Here is a 20670-nt window from a genome sequence, read left to right on the forward strand (position 1 = left end):
GTACAATGTGCGCTCCATCCCTATTCGCAAGGACGACGAGGTGCAGGTCGACTACGAACCTCTCCTTAGAGCTGCACCACAAGTACAATGTGCGCTCCATCCCTATCTACAAGGATGACGAGGTGGAGGTCGACTGGGATATTTCCTTCAAAGTTACATCTCAAAGAATATTCCGAGTGAAGAATAAGTTCCACTCGAAGGTAAATGCAAGCACATGCAGAAGATAAACCAAGATCAGATAAAATCTCAAAGGTCTCAGGACGAAGATAAAAGTACTCGGGCGTCAGGCCCGAAAAAATTTAATGGTTACAATGACCACTCAGCATACCGAGGCAAATTTAAAGCAAGTTTGAGTATCAAGTTGGTTCACTCAGCAGGAGGAGGACTGGCAGGCTCGACGAACTCGTCCAAGTTGATCCCGTCCACGATCCGAGTGGCAGCAGCAATGAAAGTTTCCTTGAAGGACTGGAAGTCGTGCCTTTTTTAGTTCGCGACCTTGATCGCCGCCAGCTTCTCTTCTCGAGCCTCTCTGCAGTGGACCCTAACCAGTGACAGAGCCACGTCAGCACCGCAGCGGGCAGAGGACTTCTTCCATTCCTGCACTCGACCAGGGACCTCATTGAGTCGAGCCATTAGAGACTCGAGATCATTCTGAAGCATTGCCCTTGGACAAAGTGATGAGTCGATCCGTGAAACTGCCACCTTCAGATGATCAAGGTAACTTGTAACACTAGAGATGTGAGATTCCAGTCGAAGCACATTCATAGCAGCCTCGTCGCCGACTGGAGAGAAGACAGGGTCCAATCCCGTCTCGATATGTCCAGTCTCCTCTTCAAAGTTTTGGCAGAATTCTGCAGTCAAGGAGTTAATGAGTCGACTGGCCAGGACTAACCTGCAAACAGTAAAACAGTCGGGTAAAAGGGGATACCTTCGAGCATAAGAAAGAGTTTCTTGGCGAGAGCCTTCAAATAAGCTTCCAGATCGTTCCTCCTACGCGTCATGCTTTCCAGCTGGTCAGTCAGAGCCACCTTATCTTTTTACACACAAGTTGCCTCTCGATTGGATTCGGTGAGAGACAACTTCAGCTTGTTGATTTCTTCCTCTAGCGCTCCGACTGAAGCCAGTTTTTGGTCAGCAAGGGCAGCCTTCTCTTGAGCCTCCTTCTGCGCAGCTACAAGGTCCAAGTCTTTCTTCTCTGGGGCCAGCCTCATTTTCTCTGCAAAATACACATTTAGATCAAACAGAAGAATGAAAAGATAACTTGAGGGATGGTCAAGATAAGCAGTCGACAGGCCGTTACCTTCTGTACCAGTGACTTCATCTTGAGCCTTCTTTAAATTCTGCTGAGCCAACTCCAGATCAAGGTTGAGTTGCCTCTGCTTTTCCTCAAACTCGGCCATTTGGAGATAAGCGAACAAGATTTCTACAGTAAGTAAAAGACATATCAATCGATGAGATCAAAGATTATTTACTTCCGAGTGAATAAAGCTTCAAGACCACTCAGACCCCAACCGACTGCCAGCAGTCAACTGCGGTCTCAGTGACTACACCCAGTGGGTGCACTTGGCGTGCCCCCACTGGTTTGGATTCCACTCGGCGGGTCCGCCTAGACCGAGTGCAAAAAATAAAATAAAAGAGAGGAAAAGTGCTCAGACCCCAGCCGACTGCCAGCAGTCGACTGCGGTCTCGGGGACTACACCCAGTGGGTGCACTTAGTGTTCCCCCACTGGTTCAGATCCCATTCGACCAGACCGAGTGGAAGAGTGCAAATAATAAAGACGACAAAACACCCAGTGGGTGTACAGATTCGAAGCAGACAATAAGAGATTATGCGAAGGAAAATATTCACGTAGCATATCCTAATAAGACAAGTTCAGTCGGGAATCAACTTACCTGGACATTGGCTCGAAGAGCCGCGCTGGCGTCGTAAGCAGCCTGACTATTGTCGTGCACCGCCTTCATCCACTCCATCATTACGCCAGCCTGACGGATAGCCTCCGCGGCAGCGTCCGACTAGCTTTCCGAAACATGATAGGTGGTGAACAAAGGGACAGACGGTCCAGACGCAGCAGCTTGGAGCTTCGAGGCATGAGGTTGGATGGATGAAGAAAACACAGGTACAGTCGATGGTGCGGGGCGCTCACTCGACACTGGGGCAACAAAGGTTACAGAGGCTCTACTTGCATCTTCGGGCCGTTGGACTATTGGTTCTGTCGCCGGTTCCGACTGAGATATCTTGCCAACTTCTGCTTTCTTGCTCTTCTTGGGCCTCAGCGGCACGTTCTCGTCATCATCCGGAAGCTCAATGACATTGGTAGGGGCTGCAAAAAATCAGTCGACTCCAGACGAGTCACCAGAAGTTAATCGACCATACGATCAAGAACGAGATCACGAGGATTATACCCGGGTTGGAGGTGACCGCATCTTCCATGTCCTCATCGTCATACTGGCGCGTGGAAGTCCCAGAGTTAGCAGCACTACAAATTTCAGAGTTCAGTCGGTCATGTCTGACGAAATGAGTCGACTCAAATCCAGATTCATACTAAAACAAGAAATCAAGTCCAACTAATACCCAGAAGTAATGGGGATGGCCACTTTGATCTTCAGCAAGGCCTTTGGCGGTTTGGACGGCGTAGCTTTCGGTTGCTTCGACGCCTTTTCAGTCGGTGCTGGAGAAGACGTTCGAGGGCGCTTCGATGACTGCCCAGTTTGAGCGGCCGCCTTGTTGCAGGAACTTGCTGGATCGTGAGAACGCTTGGATCGTTTTTCCCTACGAGGAGGAGAGTCGACCTCTTCTTCATCACTCGGGTCGTCGCTGTCCTCGTCGTCCTTGTCGTCAGAGCGCCACTCGCCGCTTTCACGTCCACTCGCTTCTCCCTCTGGGTCCTGCTCCTGCTCCTCGTTGGGCATCGAGTACATCTCAGTCAGGGCCTAGAAGACAACAACCAAGACAAGAGACAGTCGGGTGACAATAGACAGCAACTTGATAAATCAAGAAAACACTCGACCATGTGTACCTTGTCAGTCTCGTATGAGTTGTTGAGTGGAGGAATCCTCCGGGATCCCCTGGGGTTGTCTTTGTTGCCAGTGATACTCTTCAGCCACCCTTCCAACGTAGCATCATCGACCTCCTCTGGATGGATCCGAGTGGTGTCGTCGATGCCCGAATACATCCACATCGGATGGTCATGAGCTTGAAGCGGTTGGATGCATCGCCTGAGGAAAACCTCCAACAGATCCATACCGGTTACCCCATCACGGACAAGTTGAACTACTCGCTCTACTAGCATTTTCACTTGCGCCTTCTCCTCTGGGATCACTTTCAAAGCAGAGGGCTTCTCCACTCGGGCCATGGAAAAGGGGGGAAGTCCAGTCGACTGACCTGGAGTCGGCTGGTCCTTGCAGTAGAACCAGGTCGACTGCCACCCTCGAACCGACTCAGGAAGGATCATGGCTGGGAAAGTACTTTTACTCCTCATCTGAATCCCAAGACCCCCGCACATCTGAATCACTTGCGTCCTCTCGTCACTCGGGTTGGCCTTCTTAACCAACTGAGAACGGCAGGTGAATATGTGCTTGAAGAGCCCCCAGTGTGGCCTATAGCCCAGGAAGCTCTCGCACATAGACACAAAAGCAGCAAGGTACACGATGGTGTTCGGAGTAAAGTGGTGGAGTTGTGCCCCAAAGAAGTTCAAGAAACCTCGAAATAAAGTGTGGGGAGGCAAGGAAAACCCGCGGTCGACATGAGTAGTGAGGAGGACGCGCTCACCCTCCTGTGGCTGCGGCTCGGTCTCATTCCCCAGGAGTCGCGCCGATTCATGGGGGATCAATCCTCCCTCGACCAGGTCATTGATTTTGTCCTGGCGAATCGTCAAGCGAATCCAGTCGCCCTGGATCCAGCCCGGCGGCAAGCCGACCCTCAAAGAAGATCCACCCCGGCCGGACTTCTTCCCCTTCGCCTTCGTCGTCGCCTTCTTCGCACGCTCCAACGCCACCGTCTTCTCCTTCCCCATGGCAGTGGATCGAGTTCGATTGGAGCGACGATGCCGAGAATGGAGGCAGATGCAGTGGAGAAAACAGGGGAGGAAGGGGAAGAATGGGAACGCACTATGCGAAAAACCCCGTCCAACGCCTTATATGAGGTCATTTACGAGTGGCTTACTCGTGGGCCTAGGCGATCCGATCAAATCCCGCAACAGTCGCGCATGCAATACGTGGCGAAAAAGGTGGTGCGGTGATCGAGGCAGCCTGCCTAATTCGTCCCGATTACTGCGGCCTCCTCCGCCTGGCGCGCTTCCCAAAATTCAAATCCCATGAAATCCGCAGACAGCAAAACAACCCGTCAGACGGAAGATTTTTCCCATATCAACACTCGAAGCTTAACAATGAAAGTTCACTCGACAAAACCAAGAATGGATCAAGGCGACTGAACAAGCAGTTGAAGTCATCACGAATGTTCATTCGACCTCTGGACAAGACATTTCCGAAGCGCGAAAGATGAATCAGAGAGGTTGTCAACTCCTTCTCCACTCGAACCCTGAACCATTCGGGGGCTAATGATGAAGATATGTACCTAGGGTAGGGTCATAGGCCTGACCTAGACACCCTCCCCTAGGACGTCACCCTAAAACCAGAAGCATTTGAAGAGGAGGCATCATCCACTCGACCATGAGGAATTCCACTCAGAAGACTTGAAGTCACTCGACCGCGGAGACTGTCACTCGACCACCAGAAGGTCTAAGGTCGCTCCGAACTACAATGGCCGGACATCACCTCATAGCTTTAATGGTCATTATGTCTCTTTATTTACTAGTGTTACCAGTAACGTCTCCCCTTTAAATGTACCTTAAACCCTTTGTAACGTGGGCCGGCTAGGGTCCTGGCGCACTCTATATAAGCCACCCCCTCCACAGACACAAGGGTTCGCATATTTTGTAAACTCACAAACACATATAATCCAATCGACCGCCTCAGGGCACCGAGATGTAGGGATGTTACTTCTTCCGAGAAGGGCCTAAACTAGTAAAACTCATGTGTACAACTACTCCATAGCTAGGATCTTGCCTCCTCATACCTACCCCCCATTCTACTGTCAGTCTTAGATCCATGACAGTTGGGTCGAGGAGTTACCTTCCGTGTTATGGAGCATTAATACTGCCCCCAATAGGTCCACGGGTTATATGCCTTTTTCATGGTTTATGGAGCAGAGGCAGTTCTCCCTAGTGACATCCGTCATGACTCACCCTGCATGGCGGCTTATGTTGAAGCTAACAATGAAAAAGCACGTCAGGAAGCACTTGACCTGTTAGATGAAGAGTGTGACATCGCAGTGGCTCGTTCGGCGACTTACCAGCAAGATTTGTGCCGTTACCACAGTCGCTGGGTTAAAACCAGAACTTTTCAAGAAGGCGATCTGGTGCTCCGGCTCATCCAGGATCAGACTGATATGCACAAGTTATCCCCACCTTGGGAAGTACTCTTTGTGGTTAGCAAGAATCTAAACAACAGATCTTATTACCTTATCGATGTTCGAGACCACAAGGACTCACGCACATCGGAGGAGGAGACCCGCCGGCCTTGGAATATTGATCAGCTTAGGCCATATTACACTTGAGCCACAGGCTCTCTTTATGTACATATTTAGACAATGTATATATTATGATTGATATAATAAACTGGCATCCTTGCTAAAGCAGGGCCTCTGTCATTCTCTTAAATGAGCTTTTGGTTACTTTGGTAATCCGGCTATCAAGCCCATATTATAAGAGCACAGCTCTGGTTACTTTGGTAATCCGGCTATCAAGCTCATATTGTAAGAGCACAACTCTGGTTACTTTCGTAATCCGGCTATCAAGCCCATATTATAAGAGCACAGCTCTGATTACCTTGGTAATCCGGCTATCAAGCCAATATTATAACTTCATATGAGCATAGCTCTGGTCTACTTGGAGGCTTAATGCCCGGATTAGAGGGACCAAAGAGATTCTGTTGCACAGCACAGCTCAAACATAGGTACCCATTGGGCACAGTCCACATAATCACTTGGGGGCTTGGTCGTATTCGAACCATAGCTACACCTCTTGATTGGCGTAAGGCCACCAAGGAAATCACTTGGGGGCTTGGTCGTATTCGAACCATAGCTACACCTCTTGATTGGCGTAAGGCCACCAGGGAAATCACTTGGGGGCTTGGTCGTATTCGAACCATAGCTACACCTCTTGATAGGCATAAGGCCACCAGGGAAATCACTTGGGGGCTTGGTCGTATTCGAACCATAGCTACACCTCTTGATAGGCATAAGGCCACCAGGGAAATCATTTGGGGGCTTTGGTCGTATTCGAACCATAGCTTAAACCCTCTTGATCAGTGCAACACCACAATTATGACTACTTAAATCCTTCTTGATTTTTCTGGTTTATAATGCTTTATGAGTATAATTTATCTATGCTTATTAACCCGGCCTGGCCTTTGACTGGAAGTCACCAGCAAGCGGAAAACTACTGTCCGGTGTTTATTGATCTGGCCTGGACCCATTCATAAACCGGCAAACAGATGATGATTACCAATATTCAAGTTATGGGTTATCACCCTTATTATACCGACTTGCTAAACCAGCAGTGCGATAAAATATCACAGGTATGGTATATCTTACATTGTATATGGTTATTTTTATGCCTAGCCATGGTTATAAACTATGTTATTGGGCAAGATAACCCGTCTAGTGGTACACCGCTAGGACATTTTTTATTTTATTAATTGCAGGAGCAGATTCCATGGTGCTAAAGTATCATAAGCAGACATAGCATATATTAACATGGCGGATTAACAGTGTCATGCAAAGTAAATATGCACGATGGCATAGCAGACCAAGCGTTTAAACTAGCCTATTACAAGGCGGTTTGATGCCCATAAGAACAATTGTTTCAAATAAGTCTTGCAGAGGGAAGAAGCTAAACCGGCTACCGATTTATGAATCTTGATCGGCCTGGCTTGAAGGTTGCGGATCATCCTGCGCCGGTTCACCCTCCTCTTCTCTACCCAGTTGCTGGAAGTCATTGGTTGACCAATTGATCCTAGTTAAGGCTCTGAATACATCTTCATCGCTTATAAGTGAGGAGGGGTCAACATCAGGAGCATAGGTATGCATACGGATTGGCGGAATAAGATCGGGAGCGTTGCAACTTGGTGGATTAACCTTCTTGTTGTTGGCATCATAAATCGCCTGATAATGTGACAGATCAGTTTCTTCAGCCAATTTGTTAGCCAGTGGACGCATCTCCCTTGTCAAAGCTCTGAGGTCATCATTATCAAAATCTGACCCGTCCTCTTTTATGCTTGGATAGCCGTTTCCAAGATCGGCCGGGTCAAGATCAGATATCCAGGATTTGGCTCGATTCAATGCGGTAAGAGCACCTGCCCTGGCAGCTGATCTCTTTAGCTCCTCAATCCGAGCAGGCATCACAGCTAGCCTTACCAACATATCCTTGATCAAGGTTGGGGTGGTTTACTATGAGAGGTTGTGTAGATGACCCATTGTATGTCGGTATATAGCTGTTCAAAAATGTATAGGCAACTTTCAGGCTTTGACGCAAGTCCGAGCCAAGATGAGCAACATGACTCCCTGCGTTGACAAAAATATTGGTAAAGCAGCAGTCTATTTGATAATACATGTTTACGGTATGTGAAAGCGATTACTTACCAAAGACAGCAGTAGTCATGGCATTTATTTGCTGCTTCAAGCCAGTTAACTCCTCCATGACCGGATTAAGGGCCGCTTCAGCGTCCTTAGCCTTCTTCAGCAGAGTGGTTTTCTCTGTATCCCAGCTTGCCGGCTCATTCTTAAAGTTCTCCTTTAGCTTTTCCATGGCAGCTAAAGTGTTGGTCAGTTCTTCTTTGGCCTTGGAAGTCTCGGCTTGTTGAGTTTTGATATTCTCTTGAAGGTCGGCGACTTGGGTTTCCTTTTTGCTAAGCTCAGCCTGCAAGTGGTATGCAATTGGTCAGTTGGCAGTATACATTTGAAGTCCCAAGCACATGATAAGTCATACACTTGGCACTTGGGGGCTAATGGCTATTGCTTCTTCTCCAAAATTATTACAAAGTCCCAAGCACATGACAAGTCATATACTTGGCACTTGGGGACTAATGCATATTTGCTCAAGTTAAAGACTATGGATTTTGCTGCCATAAATCAGCTTGGTGGTTCATCGGTTTACACAGATTTTTACATGAATGTTGAGTTTGATAGTAAAAAGACCTGGTTCATCTTGAAAAGATAAACCGGTCCTTAGGGGATACACAGGGAAAGTTGAAGTATTTTCTACAAAGTCCCAGTTCATATCAGTACTATAAACCAGCCCTTGGGGACTACTGGAGTTAGTAGCACTAAACCAGTTATAAGGGAAGAGTAGTTATACAGAAATCAGCAGTGTTTACCTCATATCGCTCCTTCATCATGTTCAATAACCCGGCTTCGTAATCACGGCTGGTGTACAACCGGTTTAAAAACCCAGAGTGGATATCCTGGGCCCTGAGATGGGCATAACTTTCCAGATCCACCTTACACTTGCCCTTGTCTATAGCAGAAAATTCTTCTTTGGCACTATGTTTTGACAGAGCAGTGGGGTTGCCGGGGGCCATATAGCTGACGCCAGTAACGACAACATCGTCTGTTTTATCATCAGCAACTTTGGTTGGGCTTGGCGGATTATCATCATGAGCCATTGGATCAATTTCCACTTGCTCAACAAATGTGTCATGATCTTGTGCTGGCGGATCATCAAGGACAGCATCAGTATTTGGTTCAGACGGTTCTGGAGTCTTTTCTGGATCAGTTGTCGTGTCATCATCAGCCGGTTTATTCAACTTGGCCTTTTTGCTGGGTCTGGCTTTGGCTCTAGAATGAATGGAACTAAAGGTTAGTATATTAAGTAGGTGCAAGGTACAAAGGGTTAGTTTAATATGCTTACCTGGGAACAGTTTTAAGGGGTGGAAGCTGTGTCCCTATTGACTCGCTAGAAGATGAATGAGATGTTCCCTAATAGTTTGAATCAGACGGATTAAGAGGTTGTTGGAAATAACCTGCCTTGGGATAAGATGGGTCAGGAATAGGTGAAACCTCTAGGCGACGTTTCGAACTGGCGTGTTTGGTAAACCGGACGAGGTAACCACCTGGCCACTATGCCAGGTTGTGCGGCGAGCTTCTTATTGTTGTTTCTTCAAAAGAAAATTTGGATCTAGATAAGCATGAGGGTGTGAAAATCTTACTTTCCGGTTTGCTCGACAGGTCTTTTGTGTTGGCAGAGGGTCTTAACCGAAGGAAAGAATAATTACATCTGCATCATCAGCCCGGCTAGCCTCAGCGCCATCCTGGTAATGGTCATTGTCAATGAGGTGTATGAAAAGGGAACCAAGAGAATCAATTTCTACCTCTGATTCTGGGTTATCAGGATCATCATCGATGTTCAGCTCGGCGGTTTTATTCTTGGCAGACCTTTTGATGACCTTGGTCTTGGGGTGAGGCATCTTGACCGGTTTATCCCGCGGTTTCCTCTTCCAGAATGGATCATCACCCTGTCGAAGATTGACAAAAATTATAAGGAAATATAGAAAAGGGGGAACGGATTAAAACAAGAGTTATGTGATTCTTACTGCTGGCGGTTTATTGGAAACACAGAAAGGACTAAGCCCTATTTTACTGCAGACAGCCACCGGTTCATCCAGTATTTTCTTGACAGCTTCAGTGATTTCAGCGTCAGTTAGCTGAATGTCAGTGTGCCATTGAGGGTCTTTCAAATCCCTTGTGTACTCACAGATTAAACCGGGACGACGGCTTAAAGGTAAAATGCTCCAAGATATCTAGCAGTGAACGAAATCAATGCCTATTAAACCATTAGCCATAAAGGCTCTGAGCTTTGAAAGTCGTGGTGAATATTTGGCCCGTTCTTTCGTAGTCAGCCTTTGGGGAAATGTATGTGTGTTGGTAAGCCGGTGAGCATGATAACCCGGCAGAGGATTCTCATCATCTGGAGACGTATCTCGCCAATAGAACAAAGTCTGATTCCAGTCTTTATGATGACTGTGATGCTTGGCATGAGGGAAGCTGGCATCTTACCTTTTCTAAATTGAAACCCCGCCAAGTTCAGTATTGGGCCCATCTGTAAATTCAGTATGGTGGTTTAAATAGAATAAGTCTATGAACAGTTCAACGGTCGGCTCTTCTTGCAGATAAGCCTCGCAAAACACTTGAAAATTACAAATATTGGACACAGAGTTTGATCCAATATCTTGAGGGTGGAGTTGGAAGCTAGCAAGCACATCACGATTTTTTTGATCTGGGAGGTTTAAAAGGCTCAGATGATCAATAAACACAACTATTTCGCCATCCTTGGGCGTAGGAGGATTTTCTGGACCGGGGGCTCTCCAATGGATTTCCCTCTGTTTGGGTAAAACGCCAGTTGCAACACATCCGTTCAGATCTTCTTTCGTAATCCGGGACGGAACCCAGTTGCAAGCATAAAAAGACTTGGCCATTTTTTGACAACCTGAAGGAAGGTTTGTGCCAGTTTAAGATTCATGGTTGACAAGCATAAAGTGTTGTAGTTTAAGAGATGGAAAGTGTTAAGGCATGCAAAATTGTTAAATCGGATATTGATGTTGTCAGAAGTACAAGGATAAGCGATTGGCGGTTTAAGAGGGGACTAATGGTACCTGGCGGGTTATCATTTTCTAAATTTAAACCGCCTACATTGATATTGAAGGTACATATCTTAAATAACTAAGTGATGGAAAAACAAGTTTCACAAGTTGGCACAATAATTTTGGATCTACCACGGGTCAGAAAATGAAAGTATATTTAGACTTAAATATGGATACCGAAGCAGTTGATAAAGGTTCAGATTGGAGTTTCTTCTTAAACAAGATGCATTGATGAAAAAAGAAGGACTATGGACATCGCCATACAGGTTGAATGCTGAGGTTTGAATCAAAACTCATTGCATAGTGACGAACACCGATGAACACCGATGAATGTTCAACCCTAAAGACAGATCTATGGGGGAAGAAAGGGAATATTACTGATGCTGAGGGAACAGCGGAGAGGTGCCGCGATTCTCTGGTGCGTTTGGGGTGATGCAGCGGCCAAGGTCGAAGCAGAGGCGAAGTCCGACGGCAGCAGCAGAGTTTGAAGCACTTGGGCGATGCGAGGAAGACGATGAGGCGAAGAGGCATGAGGGAAAAAAATGAAAATGACCCCCGACCCTATTTATAAGGTGAATGGATAAGGGGCAGGTGCAGGAATCGAGGAGGTCAAAAAACGGATCTGTAGATATGCAGAGGCCTCGATTTTTGGAGAGTTAATAAAGGAGATACATTAAAATATTTGGGTCCTATAGAAAGTTAATGGCAGATGACATCACGGCAGATTTTCATGATATTTAAGATGACGTCACGGCGAGTTACAAGGTTTTCGTGAAGATGTTGAAGAAGGAATTTTCTTAAGTACTAAAGATTGACATGAACGAGTTCAAATCTGGGGCCTAATGTTGGGGATATAACTATTGAGTATAAACCGCCCAGGAGGGGCCGGATTATACTCATAGTAAGTTGTTCCTATCAAAGCCCACAAGGACAAGGAGTACGGCGCTTTACGAAGGAGAGTTAACAAGAAGTCCCAAAGGCCCAAAGGCGGATTATGGCCCGTAAGTGTAAACCGCCATAAGATGTATAACTTCTGTTGTATGATAAGAAAAGGTAGAAACCGAGCCGTACACGTTTATGAGCCGGCCGGGACTCTGTAAACCGCCGGGCGTCAACCTGTGTATATAAAGGGATAACCCGATGACGGTTTAGGGACAAGAAACAAGAGATCGAGAGTCGGGTCAAGCGTATTTGCTCCCCATTCATCGAAACCCTAGCAATACCAACTACAAACTGGACTAGGCTTTTTACCTTCATCGTAAGGGTCCGAACCAGTATAAACTCCCTTGTCCTTTGTCCTGTTTAACCCCTTTAAGCTAACCTCAATGCAATGGCTCCACAACTAAGTCCTCACACTAGGACATCTGCCGTGACGTTTCCACGACAGAGGGGTTCATCATCCTCATTGGTTCCTTTCCGATGATGCGTGAGTAGTCTTTTGTAGACCTTCGGGTCCATAGTTAGTAGCTACATGGCTTCCTCTCTCTCTTTTGATTCTCAATACAATGGTCTCTTAGAGATCCATATGATGTAACTCTTTTTGCAGTGTGTTTGTTGGGATCCGATGAACTTTGGGTTTATGATCAGATCTATCTTTTTATCCATGAAAGTTATTTGAGTCTTCTTTGATCTCTTATATGCATGATTGCTTATAGCCTCATATTTCTTCTCCAAAATTTGGGTTTTGTTTGGCGACTTGATCTATTTATCTTGCAATGGGAAGAGGTGCTTTGTGATGGGTTAGATCTTACGGAGCTTGATCCCAGTGACAGAAGGGGAACCGACACGTGTGTATCGTTGCCATTAAGGATAACAAGATGGGGCCTATTTCTACATAAATAGATCTCTTCTACATCATGTCATCATTCTTATTGCATTACTCCATTTCTCCAAGAACTTAATACACTAGATGCATGCTGGATAGCGGCCGATGTGTGGAGTAATAGTAGTAGATGCAGGCAGGAGTCGGTCTACTAATCTTGGACGTGATGCCTATATAATGATCATTGCCTAGATATCATCATGATTATTTTAAGTTCTATCAATTGCCCAACAGTAATTCGTTTACCCACCGTTTGCTATTTTTCTCGAGAGAAGCCACTAGTGAAACCTATGGCCCCCAGGTCTCTTCTTTATTATATTTTCCTTTGTGATCTATTTTTATTTGCTTTTATTTTCAGATCTATTAAACCAAAAATACCTTTCTGCAATTTATTCTTATTTATTTTATCTCGTGTTCCCGCGAGATCTATTTATCCAATCTATCGTATTTTTATCCCGTCTTTTTGCCAACTTCTAGTGTCGTTACCTGAAAGGGATTGACAACCCCTTTAATACGTCGGGGTTGCGAGTATTTGTTATTTGTGTGCAAGTGCCATTCACATAGTGTTGCATGGTTCTTCTACTGGTTTGATAACCTTGGTCTCATCACTGAGGGAAATACCTACCGTTGTTGTGCTGCATCATCCCTTCCTCTTTGGGGAAATACCGACGTAGTTCAAGCAAACATCAAAAGTAATTTCTGGCGCCGTTGCAGGGGAGACATCATCAACATCTACTAGGTTCCTAATCACAAACATCATCTCCTTTCAAATTACATTATTTGCTATGTGCCTCTCATTTTCCTCTCCCCCACTTCACAGAAATTTGCCTTTTTATTCGCCCTCTTTTTCGTTCGCCTTTTTCTCGCTAGATCTATATTTTTGCTTGCAATATTGTTTGCTATCTTTGCTTATGTTGCCATGTGCCTTCTATTTTCTTGCATCTTCTCTTGCTAAAAATCTATTGATATGGATCCTCATCCACTTGCTAATCTTTTTAAAAATCCAATTATGATGAACCAATTGCTAGTGAATTGAGTTCACTAGATTATCTTTATGAAGTTTTGCTTGAGATTCATGAATCTGAAAATTGTGATGAAGTGTTAAATTCCTTAGATAATTTATAAAGTGATTCATGATAATTCCTCAGATAAAAAGCATGATTGCAATGATGTTATTATAAATTCTATCAATGCCAATTGTGTTAGTGCTATGCAAAGCCCCAAGCTTGGGGATGCTTGTTTTTCTATGTCCACTACTTATTGCAATGATCATGATTGGGGTGATAATTTTTCTTATGATCTTGATTATATTTGCTTAAGCCTCATGATGAATATGATATTGATAATAGTGCTTGCAATAATATTGAAAGTGGACTTGGAGAGGCCATGACTTTATTTGATGTTAATCCCACTATTTTGGAAGAGTGTCAACTTTGCATGAATGTGGATCATGAAGAGAAAAGTTTAAATGATAACTATATTGTTGAATTTGATTACAATACTACAGGCAATTACTTTGCGAGAGGAAAATATTGTCGTAGAAATTTTCATGGTACTAAATTACCTCTTGTTATGTTGAGATTGCTATTGTTTCTTTCTTCCTTGCATATGCTAGATATTTCTTATCTTGATAATTTGTTAGCTTATAAAATTCCTATGCATAGGAAGTATGTTAGAATTAAATGTATTTTTCACATGTTTTATGATGCTCTCTTTGTGTTTCAATTATTATCTTTCACGTGAGCATCAATGAAATATCAATGCCTAGCTAGGGGCATAAAACAATAGCGCTTGTTGAGAGGCAACCCAATGAATAATTTTTTTTGCTTTCTGTTCTTGAGTGTTTGCACAATTATGCTACTGTTATAATTATGTGTTTTTGAGTTTTAATTAGTGTTTGTGCCAAGCAAAGCCTTTAGGATCATGTTGGGTGATAGTTGAATTGATCTTGCTGAAAAACAGAAACTTTTGCACTCACAAAAATAATTCTAGTTTTTAACAGGAGCGTGATAAAATACCAATTCTTCTTGCAGATGATTAATATACAAATTTCTCATGTGTTCCTAATTTTGCAGAATTTTTGGAGTGACAGAAGTATTCAAAATATCCAGATTGCTATAGACTGTTCTGTTTTTGACAGATTCTGTTTTCTTTGCGTTGTATGCTTGTTTTGATGATTCTATGGTTTTCTTTGAAGAATTTTTGCCATAGAAAAGTTGGAATATAGTAGATATAATGCAAGAATAAAATATGAATGGGTTTGCAACAATGATTATAGTAGTGATTTGCTTTCTTATACTAATGGATCTCATGAAGGTTTGTAGAGTTTTGTGTGATTGAAGTTTTCAAGTTTTGGGTGATGTTACGATGGATGAAGCAATAAGGTGTAAGAAGAGCCTAAGCTTGGGGATGCCCATGGCATCCCAATATATTATCCAAAGAGAATCAAGCAACTAAACTTGGGGATGCCCAAGTGGCATCCCCTCTTTCTTCTAACGACCATCGGTATTTTAGTCGGAACTATATTTTTATCCGTCACATATTATGAGTTTTGCTTGGAGCATCTTGTATGGTATGAGTCTTTGCTTGTTTTGCTTTGTGTTTTAAGTCATGAATCCTTTCTGGACACACCTATTTGAGAGAGCCAAAATTATGCCATGACTTGTTAGAATTGCTCTCTATGCTTCACTTAAATCTTTATGAGCCATGGAATTGCTCTAGTGCTTCACTTATATCTTTTTGAGCACGGTGTGCTTTATTATTTTTGAAGAAATTCTCTCACACTTCACTTAGATTTATTTGAGAGTTAGTATTTTTTTAAGAAATTCTCTCTTGCTTCACTTAAATTAATTTTAGAGAAAGAAATTTTATGCTCATGATCTTCACTTATATTTGCTTGAGCTTATCAAAAGCAACACATGAAAATTAGTTCCAAAGTGATAGATATCCAAGGAGGATATAATAAAAACTTTCATGAAGATCATTGGACAAAATAAACTTGATTCCTTGTAATAGTTTTGTGATATGTTGATATAATATGTGAGTCATGTTGATGAGTAACTATGCTTTAGTAAGAATATTGGTGTTAAGGTTTGTGATTCCCTATGCAAGCACGAAAGTCAATAGTTATGCAATGAAATTAGATCCTACTTGTGATGCATTATTCGGTGTTAATAATGCTTAATGCTCGCTTATGAGATTTTTCGTTTCTTGGTTGGTCACTTGTCAATCTTTTGCTAGCCTTCATTTGCACTAAGTATGATCACTACTTGTGCATCCAAAATCCTTTAAACCAGTTTTGCCACATGAGTCCACCATACCTACCAATATGCGGTATTTCCGTGCCGTTCTAAGCAAATTTGTATGTGCCATCTCTAATTTTCCAAATAAACATCTCTTTTGTGTGCTCGTACCGCTCATGAAACGGTAGGGGGTGGCTAATATATTTCCATGCTAGATATGTTATTCTCACGATGAGTGTTTATTCACTTGTCATTGCACGAGAGTAAGGCAAAGGTATTAGGGATGCCCAGTCCTGAAATGAAAAATGAATTTACTTTATGTTGTCAAATAATAAATTCCTTGGAAAGTGTTGGTATGGAAGGCACCCGTAGATACGGCTAGCCAGGGAAAGTGAAAGTATGGTTGAAAAAGCAATAAACTTTAACTTCTGTTTGGGAACCGCCTATGATATATCTAGCATGGAAAGTATTGGGAACTACTCAATCATTCTCGTTGACAGGAAAAGCATGCCTCCCAAAATGTTTTTATCTCTATCTTTTCGCTTTGAGCTCTGGCACCTCTACAAATCCCTACTTCCCTCTGTAAAGGGCCATTCTTTTACTTTATGCAATTTTTATTTTTAATTTGATTCTCCATCTTCTCTTATAAAGCACCAACTAAGGGGCACTATGATCGTACTTGAGGTTTGGGAGTAGCTAATATGCGAGTGTGTTTCATGAATGGATCAATGATTGAGCATAATGTGCTAGGGATAGCTTATTTTAGCATTGATATTTTGAAAGACATGGTTGCTTGTTGATATGCTTGAGTATTTAAGTCTCATGTCAAAACTAGACTATTGCTTGAACCATATAAAAGTCCAAATGTCCATGCTACAAATAAAAGAACATGTGATGAGCATGATAGGCTGCATTCCACATATTTTTTTTGTTTTTATCATTTACCTACTCGAGGACGAGCAGGAATTAAGCTTGGGGATGCTGATATGTCTCGAACTTATCTATAATTTTTTATTGTTCCATGCTCTTATATTATCATTCTTGGATGTTTTACAATCATTTTATAGTCATTTTATATCATTTTTTGGTACTAACCTATTGACATAGTGCGAAGTGCCAATTGTTGTTTTCTGCATGTTTTATCGCAGGAAATCAATATCAAATGGAGTCCAAACGCAGCGAAACTTTTTGTGGATTTTTTTGGACCAGAAGACATCCAGTGGGCCAAAGAAGTACCGAAGAGGGAGCACAAGGCGAGCACAAGACACCAGGGCGTGCCTGGAGGCCCAGGCGTGCCCTGGTGGGTTGTGCCCACCTCGGTGGCCTCCCTAACCGCCTCTTTTCTCTATAAATACCCCAATATTCTAGAAACCATAGGGGAGTCGATGAAAATCAATTCCAGCCGCCGCAAGTTCCAGAAACACCAGATCCAATCTAGACACCATCACAGTGGGGTTCATCATCCTCGTTGGTGCCTCTCCGATGATGCGTGAGTAGTATTTTGTAGACCTTCGGGTCCGTAGTTAGTAGCTATATGGCTTCATCTCTCTCTTTTGATTATCAATACAACGGTCTCTTGGAGATCCATATGATGTAACTCTTTTTTGCGGTGTGTTTGTTGGGATCCGATGAACTTTGAGTTTATGATCAGATCTATCTTTTTATCCACGAAAGTTATTAGAGTCTTATTTGATCTCTTATATGCATGATTCCTTATAGCCTCGTATTTCTTCTCCGATATTTGGGTTTCGTTTGGCCAACTTGATCTATTTATCTTGCAACGGGAAGATGTGCTTTGTGATGGGTTAGATCTTACGGTGCTTGATCCCAGTGACAGAAGGGGAACTGACACGTATGTATTGTTGCCATTAAGGATAACAAGATGGGGTCTATTTCTACATAAATAGATCTCATCTACGTCATGTCATCGTTCTTATTGCATTACTCTGTTTCTCCATGAACTTAATACACTAGATGCATGCTGGATAGCAATCGATGTGTGGAGTAATAGTAGTAGATGTAGGCAGGACTCGGTCTACTAATCTTGGACGTGATGCCTATATAATGATCATTGCCTGGATATTGTCATGATTATTTGAAGTTTTATCGATTTCCCAACAGTAATTCGTTCGTTTGCTATTTTTCTCGAGAGAAGCCACTAGTGAAACCTACGGCCCCCGGATCTCTTCTTTATTATATTTGCCTTTGCGATCTATTTTTATTTGATTTTACTTTCAGATCTATTATAGCAAAAATACAAAAATACCTCGCTGCAATTTATTCTTATTTATTTTATCTCGCGTTCCCGTGAGATCTATTTATCTAATCTATCATATTTTTGTCCCATATTTTTGCCAACTTCTGGCGCCGTTACCCGAAAGGGATTGACAACCCCTATAATACGTCGGGTTGTGAGTATTTGTTATTTGTGTGCAGGTGTCATTCACGTAGTGTTGCGTGGTTTTCCTACTGGTTTGATAACCTTGGTCTCATCACTGTGGAAAATACCTACCATTGTTGTGCTGCATCATCCCTTCCTCTTTGGGGAAATACCGACGTAGTTCAAGCAAACATCAGCTTGCTCTGCCCCGGCTTCTGAATAGAGTTTCACTCAAGGTGAGTTGTGGAGGAGATCACATGGCGGCACGGCTTTGGCTCCGTACGCCATGAAGAAACGGGTGCAGTCAGTGGACCGATTGGGCATCGTCCTTAAACCACATAGGACAGACGGCAGTTCAGTCACCCAAGCTCCAGCTGCATGCTCAAGGTCACGCATGAGACGTGGCTTCAACCCCTGGAGGATAAGGCCATTTGCCCTCTCGGCCTGGCCATTCGACTACTGGTGCACAACGGATGCGTAGTCCACCCAAGTGCCTTTGGTGGCAGAAGTTTCTGAAGGAAATATGCCCTAGAGGCAATAATAAAGTTGTTATTTATATTTCCTTATATCATGATAAATGTTTATAATTCATGCTAGAATTGTATTAACCGGAAACTTAGTACATGTGTGAATACATAGACAAACAGAGTGTCCCTAGTATGCCTCTACTTGACTAGCTCATTAATCAAAGATGGTTAAGTTTCCAAGTCATAGATATGTATTGTCATTTGATGAAAGAGATCACATCATTAGAGAATGATGTGATGGACAAGACCCATCAGTTAGCTTAGCATAATGATCACTTAGTTTTTCTGCTATTGCTTTCTTCATGACTTATACATGTTCCTCGGACTATGAGATTATGCAACTCCCGAATACCGGAGGAACACCTTGTGTGCTATCAAACGTCACAACATAATAGGGTGATTATAAAGATGCTCTATAGGTGTATTCAATGGTGTTTGTTGAGTTGGCAAAGATCAAGATTAGGATTTGTCACTCCGTGTATCGGAGAGGTATCTCTGGGCCCTCTCGGTAATGCACATCACTATGAGCCTTGCAAGCAATGTGTCTAATGAGTTAGCCACGAGATGATGCATTACGTAACGAGTAAAGAGACTTGTCGGTGACAAGATTGAACTATGTATGATGATACTGACGATCGAATCTCGGGCAAGTAACATACCGATGACAAAGGGAACAACGTATGTTGTTATGAGGTTTGACCGGCAAAGATCTTCGTGGAATATGTAGGAGCCAATATGAGCATCCAGGTTCCACTATTGGTTATTTATCGGAGATATGTCTCGATCATATCTACATAGTTCTCGAACCCGTAGGGTCCGCACGCTTAACATTTGATGATGATTTGTATTATGAGTTTCGTGTTTTGATGAATCGATGTGTGTTCGGAGTCCCGGATGTGATCACGGACATGACGAGGAGTCTCCAAATGGTCGAGACATAAAGATTGATATATCTGAGGGTTATGTTTGGACACCGGAATGGTTTCGGATAGGTTCGGGCATTTTCTGGAGTACCGCGGGGTTACCGGAACCCCCCGGGGGATTAATGGGCCACAATGGGCCTTAGTAGAGAAGAGAGAGGGCTGGCCAGAGGTTGTGCGCCCCCCCCCCCTTGCCCAGTACGAATTGGAAAAGGGGAGGGGGCGGTGCCCCACTCCTTCCTTCTCTTCTCTCCTCTTTCCCTTCTTCTCCTACTTGAACTAGGAAAGGGGGGCGAATCCTACTTGGACTAGGAGTCCAAGTAGGACTCCCCCCATGGCACGCCCCCTCCTAGGGCCGGCCTCCTCTCCTTCCCCTTTATATACGTGGGGAGACGGCACCTCGAAGACACACAAGTTTATATTTTAGCCGTGTGCGGTGCCCCCTCCACAGTTACACACCTCAGTCATATCGTTGTAGTGCTTAGGCGAAGCCCTGCGTCAGTAACTTCATCATCACCGTAACCACGCTGTCATGCTGACAGAACTCTCCCTCGGCCTCAACTGGATCAAGAGTTCAAGGGACGTCATCGAGCTAAACATGTGCTGATAGCGGAGGTGCCGTGCGTTTGGTACTTGGATCGGTTGGATTGCGAAGACGTTCGACTACATCAACCGCGTTACTAAACGCTTCCGCTTTCAGAGTGTCCCTAGTATGCCTCTACTTGACTAGCTCACTAATCAAAGATGGTTAAGTTTCCTAGCCATAGAGATGTGTTGTCATTTGATGAACGGTATCACATCATTAGAGAATGATGTGATGGACAAGACCCATCAGTTAGCTTAGCATAATTATCGTTTAGCTTTTCTGCTATTGCTTTCTTCATGACTTATACATGTTCCTTAGACTATGAGATTATGATGTCGGCGTCCAGGGAACGGGGGTCCCTAGACTTGCCTGCCTACGGCTCGCGGCGTGGCTCCACCAGCGGCCTTGTACGACCCATCTTCACCAGCAAACACTCAAGACCCTCGCGAGGGGCCAAGCCTCGTGAGGCGGACGATGCAAGACCTCCTCAGGGGCGGT

Source organism: Triticum urartu, chromosome 2A (assembly GCF_056163025.1).
Source record: "Triticum urartu cultivar PI428250 chromosome 2A, HENAU_Tu73, whole genome shotgun sequence".
Taxonomy (NCBI): domain Eukaryota; kingdom Viridiplantae; phylum Streptophyta; class Magnoliopsida; order Poales; family Poaceae; genus Triticum; species Triticum urartu.